At 40.9% G+C, this 9,743-nt stretch overlaps 1 pseudogene; it reads right to left on the bottom strand.

Annotated features, from left to right (window-relative positions):
- Positions 1-551: 551 nt before the first annotated feature.
- Positions 552-672, bottom strand: LOC130044758 (uncharacterized; annotated as a pseudogene).
- Positions 673-9,743: the final 9,071 nt, after the last annotated feature.

The raw sequence follows: 9,743 nt of genomic DNA, 5'->3' as shown, positions 1-9,743 counted from the left end.
TAGCAGCTCCATGTACTAATACAATAAGTGTCTTCTGAAATGTAATTTATACTAATCTGACATATTCCATCTTTGCTTTATATTACAATTTCTTCATAAGTAGTAAAAACATCTTTGTTTTCTATTACAATTTCTTCATAAGAAGTGAAAACATCTTTGTTTTATATTACAATTTCTCCATAAGTAGTGAAATTAAGCATTTTCCGTATGTTTGTTGGATATTTATAATTCCTCTTTTGCTAAACTGCTTCTATTTTTTCCATTTATCTTTTGAATTATTTTGGCCTATTTAAAAAATTAAGATATTTTATACTTGAGATAGGTATCTTATCTTCACCTTTTGTTATCAGATGAAGATTTATATCATATACTTTTCTCATTGGACATCCACCCCAATGAACTTCCTCATTCAGAAGCCTCCACTTTGTTTCCTCATGCCAAAGAAATCCAAAGCCTTGCCTCCTATTTCATTTCCAACATCTGCAACAAACAAACAAATGCTTTCAGAGAAATCTTAGACTTGCTGAATATTCTAGGTTCTTAATTCTTCTTTCGGTTCCTGTGAATATTTCTTTCTTGAAAATTAAATAATTTCTAATAGATGATTATTGCATATTAAACTGATAAGAACAGATACTACACTTGATCTTAGCCAAAAGGCCAAGAAGTGATAGCACAGTGGGTAGGGCATTTGCCTTGCATGCGGCCAACATGGCCGAACCGAGTTCAATTCCTCCGCCCCTCTGGGAGTGCCCAGCAAGCTACCGAGAGTATCTCGCTCTCACGGCAAAGCCTGGCAAGCTACCCACGACACATTCGATATGCCAAATGCAGTAACAAGTTTCACAATGTTACTGGGCCCGCTCGAGCAAGTCAATGAACAATGGGAGGACAGTGACAGTGACAGATTATTGCATATTATTCAGTGAACTGCTTTTCACTGTATCTGATTTTTCCTTTTGCTGAATGTCCAAGTTATACCTTTTTATGGCGTCTCCTATTGTGGATATATTGTAATATATTAATCATTTTCCTGTTGATACATTTAGATTGGGCTGGAGAGATAGCACAGCGGTAGGGCGTTTGCCTTACAAGCGGCCAACATGGCTGACCCGAGTTCGATTCCTCCGCCCCTCCTGGAGAGCCCGGCAGGCTACCGAGAGTATCTTGCCCGTGGGGCAGAGCCTGGCAAGCTCCCGTGACGTATTCGATATGCCAGACACAGTAACAACAAAGTCTCCAATGGAGACGTTACTGGGCCCGCTCGAGCAAATCAATGAACAACGAGAGGACCGTGGCCGTGACATTTAGATTGCTTTTAAATTCTCCTCTTAAAGGAATGTCTCTATAACCATTCCTATGAAAACAGCATTACGCTCTGCTTATTTGTCTATAATGACTTAAATGTTGTTGTCTGATCTGTTCTGATCTAAAAAATTTATTCATTATAAGTATCTCTTTCAAGCAGAAGTTTCAACTAATGTCAATTTAAAATTTATATAGTTAACCCTTATATTTTTTTATTATCAAGAGTATAGAAAAACCATATGGTATCACGCAAAATGAAAGAAATTTTAGGGGCAGAGCAATAGTACAGTGGGTATGGTGCTTGCCTTGCATTCATCTGACCTAAGTTCAATCTCTGACATCCCATATGATCTGCCAAGCCCACGAAGAGTAATTCCTGAGTACAGAGCCAGGAGGAATCCCTCAGTATCTCTGCATATGACTTAGCCCTCAAAAAAAAAGAAATCTCAGTACTTTTTTGTGTTTTAGAAACGTACTCAGAAATTATTTTCCTTATTAACTTTTTCTCTATGCCTTTGCCCGGTCCCTGGTTAATAATACCATACTGTTTTGATGATTGTGATTTTATAATATGTTCATTTGGTGAAATAACATCTAACATCCAGGTCAAAAGAAGAGACTCTTTTCAAAATGCTTTTGGCCATTATTGTATATGTGTCTAGATTAATACTGGAATCATTATACTGTCAATATATTCTCAAAGAAAAATTTTGCTCATTGTTTCTAAACAGACACACACTTTTCTTAACCAAGTTAGATGCTTAAAGAAGCCTTTATAGGGCTGGAGCGATAGCACAGCAGGTAGGGCGTTTGCCTTGCACGCGGTCAACCTGGGTTCAATTCCCAGCATCCCATATGGTTTCCTGAGCACCGCCAGGAGTAATTCCTGAGTGCAGAGCCAAGAATAACCCCTGTGCATTGCCGGGTGTGGCCCCCCAAAAAAAGTAAGCCTTTATGACTCAATTAGAAATCTTGAAAATTGGGTTTTAGGAAAGAAATTAAAAGAAGTAACAAAAGATCCAATATAATTATTTTTCCATCAAACGCTTAATAAACATTATGTCATTAATTCCTTTTAACAACTCTCCAAAGGAACTACTGTTAAACTCATTTTGGCCATGGAGAAAATGAAGTTAAAAAGCTTTATCAGCTGACATGTTGAGCAGCTGAAAAGGTGGGTGAAGCAGAGATAGAAATGATTCTCAAAATAGAACTCGAACCCTTTCATTTCTTTTATCTCTAGAGTAATGTCTCCCAAAGCCCCTGGACCAAGAGCATCAGAATCATCTGAAAATTTGTTAGAAATGCAAATTCCCTACCTCCTCCCAGAACTACCAAATCAGAAAATGAAGGGGAGGAGTCCTAAAATTTGAATTAAAATTCCTATAGATATTTTGATCATGGGCTGGAGCAATAGCACAGCAGTAGGGCGTTTGCCTTGCATGCAACCAATATGGCCGAACTGAGTTCAATTCCTCCGCCCCTCTCGGAGAGCCCGGCAAGCTACCAAGAGTATCTCGCCCGCACGGCAGAGCCTGGCAAGCTACCCGTGATGTATTCAATACGCCTAACACAGTAACAACAAAGTCTTCAATGGAGACATTACTGGGCCAACTCGAGCAAATCCATGAACAATGGGAGGACTGTGACCGTGATTTCGATCAGGGTGAAATTTGAAAACCAAAGATCTGGAATGTAAAGAGGAAGGAATAAAATTACTAGAAATGTTGTGGGGAAGCACTGGTGGAAATTATGAACTTCAAAATTGGTTCAACGGCAGTTCAAGGGTTCAATCATTTATGAGAGCCAGTAACCAGCTGACACAGCAACAAGTCAGCAAGTTGGAAGAAGGTGGGCTGAAATCCTCAAAACCGCCATCTCATCTGCATGAGCTAGCAATTTGTTTTATGGACAAACAAACAAGAAAACACAATTTTAGAATGGACAGGTTTCAGGTCAGTGTTGGCCCAGATATCTCAAAAAATTTCCTCTTGGGCTGGACCCCTTGAAACCCGCTATAGTATTTGTAAATCTACACGACAATTTCTGGTTAAAGATTCAACTTTTTCTTATCTTGGGTTTTGGTGAAAATGGTTTTGTTTTTTTTGGTTTTTTTTTTTTTTTTTGCTTTTTGGGTCATACTTGGCCATGCACAGGGGTTATTCCTGGCTCGCACTCAGGAATTACTCCTAGCAGTGCTCAGCGGACCATATGGGATGTTGGGAATCAAACATCAAACCCGGGTTGGCCACGTGCAAGGCAAATGCCTTACCTACTGTGCTATTGCTCCAGCCCCAAGGGTTATGGTGAAAATGACACAGCCGGATCATCACAATGTAAAATGGGATGGCTGGGGGTGGAATTTGGCAGCACACTCTCTCTCTCTCTCTCTCTCTCTCATTTCTTCCCCCTCCTCTCTTTCCCACTCCCTCTCTCCTCCCCCCTACATGCAATCGGGACCTCTGGATTCGCCTCTCTTCCCAAACTCTCCCGGATAAGGCAGGGCGTCATGCCCAGACCCTGGGTCCAGTACTGTTAGGCCACTCAGGACCAGACAGGGGCAGAATACAGGGCACAGCGGTCTTGTGTGCACGCAGTCATTGCTGGAGGCTGAGGAAAGCTTATGCAGGATAGAGAGAGTGAAGCGGGGACAAAACAGAAAAGTCTTCATGGACGGAGCAGCTTGGGACAAGACCTGGCTGTTGTTCCCAGGAGACGAGTAGCAGGTGTAGGACAGGACTGGTGATGTCCTTCATGGGTAAAGGGGTGGTCTAGACACCTGGGAAGGACCTGGAACATCTACTTTTACCTGTACAGTAGACTCTAATTTTTCATCTTTGTTTGCATACACATCTTTTATACAATTCTCAAGAACCCATAGGTGCAGGAAAATCGGCTTTCATACTGACAAAAAGAATAAGCTGAGAGCTACTGTCCCTGCCCAGAAGAACTTGATGGTTTTTAATCTGAATCCAGCTCTTAATTTCTTTAGGGTCCGTTTCAAAATGAGCACTAAGAAACTTCTACGGAGAAGAACAGACGTAGAATGATTACACTAACTTGTGGGATGTTAACAATAAAAATAAAACATAGTATGCAAATAATATCCAAAGACGGTAGAAAAGAAGGCCAGGAAAATGGGTCCATGTTAGGAAGCTTGCCACAAGTAGTGGAGGAATGTATTTAGGACAGAAAAGAGACCGCTATGACAATGGTAATTGGAAATGATCACTCTGGACAAGAGCTGAGTGCAGTAAAGTGACATACAAGACTGAAACCCAATCACAAACAACTTTATAACTGTGTATCTCAAGGCGATTCAATTTATTTATTTATTTATTCCGTCACACCCGGCAATGATCAGGGGTTACTCCTGGCTCTGCACTCAGGAATTATCCCTGGCAGTGCTCGGGGGACCATATGGAATGCTGGGAATTGAACCCGGGTCGGCCACGTGCAAGGCAAACGCCCTACCAGCTGTGCTATCACTCCAGCCCCCAAGGCAATTCAATTTAAACCAAATTTTGAAAAAATTAATAAAAACAACAAATATTCCCAGGTGATTGTTTTTTTTTCTTACTTTTTTAAAGCTTTTGTTTTGGGTGAAAATAATCACTACAAGACTCAGAAATGAAAATAAAAGCAACAAGTGCCTCATTGAATGGGCTTCCTTATAATTTTCAGATCAGACCAACCAACAGTAAACAAATACTATGGATCTTTTCTGTCTTCTGAGAAGCACAACTGAGAGATGCGTTGGTAACCCTGTGTTAAGATGCCAATGTCTGTTCATACGACTTTTGGTCTCCTTCAAAGATCAAATTCTCACAGATTTGGATGTGGAGTGAGGAAAAAGTTGGGGAAAACCCTCAGGGGAAAAACAAAACACTGAGAGATAACAGACAATAAAGGAAAATCCAAGACAAGTACCATACATCCACAGCGTAGCTGGAAGGCTGAGAAGAAGTGAGCACCAAAGGAAATGGTGGAGTGGATGTGGGGAGAAATGGCCCCCAGTACCATCTGTGGCAATGAGGGGACCCATATGCCCTGTGCATTTGGATCCCTCCTCAGAGCCTCTGTGATTTACGCTGGAACAAAAAAAATAACGTTTCCACTATAATTTTGTGAATTGGATACATTTACCACTTTTTGCCCCAACACATCTTAGCCAAAAATCTCATTTAGTTACATTCGAATCTTGCACCAGCTGGGCTTGCCCAAGCAAAGACTTAGTGGGTTCAGGTGTTTATCCTCTTTGTAAGAATTACCAATTAATTAAGTGATTAGTGATAATTGGCCTTTCAGTTAGGTAACCTGTTAGGATTAAAGATAAATTGTTAGAAAAGACTCAGTATGCAAAGTCTTGGGCTGGGTTTGAATACATATAAAACATTCCCGAGTCTTCCATCTAGAACGAGGTGCCTCCTTGACTTGGGAAATTCAGCCCACAAGATTTTGAAAATCATTCTTTGAACAGAAGACTGTTACTGTAACGCATCTTCACCACCCCTTCGGAATTTAAAGCAGCATTTTCAAGGTTTATTATTTGTATTGGTTTTAATAGGATTCTTTTATGAACCAGTTTAATGAGGAGTATTCAATTATTGCTTCCTGAAAGCTCTGTTGTACTATCAGACTCCGTGCTGTGAGGCCGCTTTCGGTAAAAGTGTATGTGACCAGAATAGGAAACAGAAGAACTATTAAATGGCCATTTCTTTCCTTTACCGTAGCAGGCTTTCTGTTTGATGATGTCGGTGCACAGGAGATACATGCAAACATTCCATCTTTCTAGTTTGATAAACCCACTGCAATTTAAAATATATATATAAATGTTAAAATCCATAAGAAGTGACACGTAGCAGATGAGAACTTCCTCTGACAAAGATCTCTCTTTTGAGTGTGTGACAAATCAGAAAGGACTGAGCAGAAGTTTTCTAAACCTGGGGGATGATTAATTAGAGAGAGCGCCTCAGGCCAAGCTCAAGAATCTGAAAACAATCCTGCACTTGAATATGTAATGCACAAACTGGAGTTTTAAACTGGATCTAGCAATTTAAGCAGGGGCCCCAAGGCATGGCTCAGAGACTCCTGCTAAAGAAATGTGACCATATCCCTGAAGGAAGAAACTCAAATGGCTGATCCATTTCTAATCAACAATCAGGAGAACCTTTTCCAATGCTTGATAAGACAAACCAGGAAGCAACTTGATTTGAAAGTGTTGCTTGTCTTTTCTGCATATTTAATCACATCCCTGAAAGCGCGTCTATACATAGTGGATAATATTTCACTTTTTGGAAAGATGGCAGAATGTTCAAAATCAGTTTAGGAGTTTTTAAAAAAAAATCATCAGACAAAAAAATGAGCTGATTGACTATATTTAAGGATCCAAATTGGGCAGTAACCCATGTAGTATGCTAAAGTCTAGGCCAGGAGGTGCATCTGATGAAAGATTTTTGCGGTCAACAAGAGGTTGAGAGGAGATGATTAGCAAAAGAAAGAAAAAAATTACCTCAAGGTAGTGACATCCCAGTTTAGGTGGGAGGAAGTAGTGGCTGATACAAGCAGATTGTCTCATCTGTGCCTTTCTGGAGAACTGTAGATCAGTAGTTTAAAATTTACAGTAGTTTTTGTAGTGAGTCTTGCTGGGGTATGACATGAACAGCTTTATTTGGGGCACTGTTTTTTATTTTTTAACTTTAACAAGAGGCTCATGGATAAGGCATCTAATTGACACAAGGATTGGGGAAAGGGAGAACATATTTTTCCTGACCAGTTGAAGACTTCAACCTGAAATGATTCCCAGCATGTAATATGCAGACTCTCAACTTTTATATAGATGGAGGATGAAAGTGTTTCTCAGGTCCAGATACTTACGGGCTATCCCTTTGAGAGGTTTGCTCGGACAAAACGGCAATCAGGACAAAATGATAACTGGCTGATGGGACAGCAACATTCCTGAAACCAGAGATCACCGTGCCCCCAGAATGGAAGACGGGACTTATGGTCCACCTGGCACCAGGAGGCCACCAGGCTGCATTCAGGCTTCATCACCATCGACACGCCCCCTTCAGATAAAGGGAATAAGACTACGAGCAAGACTTGATTCCCTTTTTCTGCCCAAGACAACTTAAAATCCCCTCTAGACTCTCCCAGGGTGAGGCTCTACCCCCAAGGTTTGTAGAGGAGTCCATCCAGGAGTGCACCCCAATAAACTTCTCCTAGTTCCTTCACTTTATTTGTCTCTGTCCCTCTGTCTGTGCCAGACAAGATTCCCAAATCTATCACCCTTGTCACTCAAGCATTTATTACTTGGTTCTGAGCAATTTTTTAAGGTACACCTGTAAGAGAGAATTTGATTAGTTTTCATGGAGGTGTTCCCTTAGTATTTCAGTCTTATAGGAGTTAGATCAATACTAAACAAGGACAACTGTCCTTGGCCCCTTAGTCCAAAGTGTTACAGTGGAAGAGAGTGGGAGAGGGGATCAGATAATCATGATAATCCCATTGCTCCTTTTAAATCTACCTTTCAGGGGCATTACCAGTCATAGAGTAGAAATAGCTAAGTACGGGGTAAGTAAGAAATGAAAATAGTTGCTTCTTCTCACCTGTGAACTGATGATGCAGACGGGGTCACACTATCCATTCACAGTTCCCAGGATCTTCAATATTTTCAAGAATGAAAATGCCAAGTAAGAAAGATGCTCATACTCATGGTTAGAAATTAGAAAAGTCTATTGGAGATAGAAGTGAAAAAAAAACCCCAGCCACTAAATTATATATGACTCATTTTTTGGGGCATTTTCAAAGAATACTGGGTCTTTGTGTTATTTTTTAAGTGACAAGAATGTTAGAGAGAACTTGATGATTTTATAGAGCAGTCTGGCTAGTTTAGGGCATTAGGTTATTTATTTGACTATTTGTCTAGGTACTTACCCATTAACTCTTAGTTTCCTATGAGCCTAAAGTTCTGGGAAGAATCCAGGATCTTGGAAAATTGTTTATTTCTTATTCTCAGAAAGATCCCTGGAATTTTCAGGAATATGAAGTTGCGTTTGGTGACAGCTACAATGGAGCTGCTAACAACCGCTGGTAAGGGTAAACTGAGACTTCCACTTTCACTGATGGAATGTACAAATGACAGCTCTCATACAAGTGCACTGATGGAGAACAAAGACGCCAGTGGAGAAAAGAGCTATGAGAACTGAGTACCGGCTACCAAGGAGCAGACCTCAAACTTGGACATCATTGAGACCTGGACAGTGTGGACCCAGACACTGTGGGCCAAACATCTTGAGAGCTGGACACCACACACAAGATAGCATGAGACCTAGACATCCTACACTCACTTATAGGTAGAGCTTATAAGGAAGGCCCTGGTAATTAATATATATCTGGAAAAAAAACACTATCTGAAACCCAACCCAACCCAAAGGCATGAAGACCTTTGAAATGCAGGATCTAGCTGAGGAGCTTAGAAAAGCTTTGAACTGCAGAATTTCAGGCCCAAAGCATTGGCTGGACACCCTTGAGAGTTCAAAAAATGTGGGCTTGTGTCATGTGCGTTTGGTGGTCATAAGCCACTTCCCCACCTTGGCCTGCCACTACGGCAAATGCATGACGGAGGGAACAGGGACACCAAGCTGGTTAGTCTCACTCTGCCTCTCCTTCCAGGCTCACTCTCCCTCATTCCAATCACTCTACATCCAGTTTCACCCTCTCCACCCAGTTTTATTCTCTCCAACCAGTTTCACTCTCTGCCCCACTCCTGTCTTACTCTGTCCCCCTCTTCCCATCTCCCAGTATAGTTGAGAGTGAAACCTCAAAAATCAGGGCTAGCAATTACATAGAGATGAGTTAGCATTGATCAGCATATATAAAGCCCTTCTTTCCAAGGAAACTCTTCTCATCCTGCTAGGAGATCTACCCAAGGGTGGAATCCATCTAAGGTGTGTTATTTTCCCTTTGTCTTAGCCAGTATTCATTTAAACAGTCATTTTAAATTTACTGCTTAATTGCATTACTAGTCATTTTGTATGGACACAGTAAGAGGTTTATCAAGTTTAAAGGGTGGCTATCCTGGAGACATCTCACTGTAATTCTGAGACTACAGTTCTCAGGCCACATTAGTCCTTCCTAATCCCAGCAGGGTCCGTGTCCAGTTACTTCTTTTTTGGGTCATGACAGAGTTTGTTCATGACCATGCTCTTATCTTAAGTTGTATGGCACTTGGCCCATCCTTTTCCTTAGTCGGGATCCTCCTTTTGGGGTGCTAGGAACTAAGGGTAACTGAAGATCAAGTTGAGTAAATAAGACAGATGCCTGGAAGTAAATGTCATTCAGAATCAATTAACTCCCAAGTAACAAGAGTATGGCATCAACTATCTTCCTGTCTCTATACAAAAAAAGGACATTGCTCTAAAGTAAATCACAAA

Source organism: Sorex fumeus, unplaced genomic scaffold (genome assembly GCF_029834395.1).
Source record: "Sorex fumeus unplaced genomic scaffold, SorFum_2.1 ptg000124l, whole genome shotgun sequence".
In the NCBI taxonomy this organism is placed as follows: domain Eukaryota; kingdom Metazoa; phylum Chordata; class Mammalia; order Eulipotyphla; family Soricidae; genus Sorex; species Sorex fumeus.
Note: the sequence above shows the minus strand (reverse complement) of the source record. Positions and strands in the feature narration are given on the sequence as shown.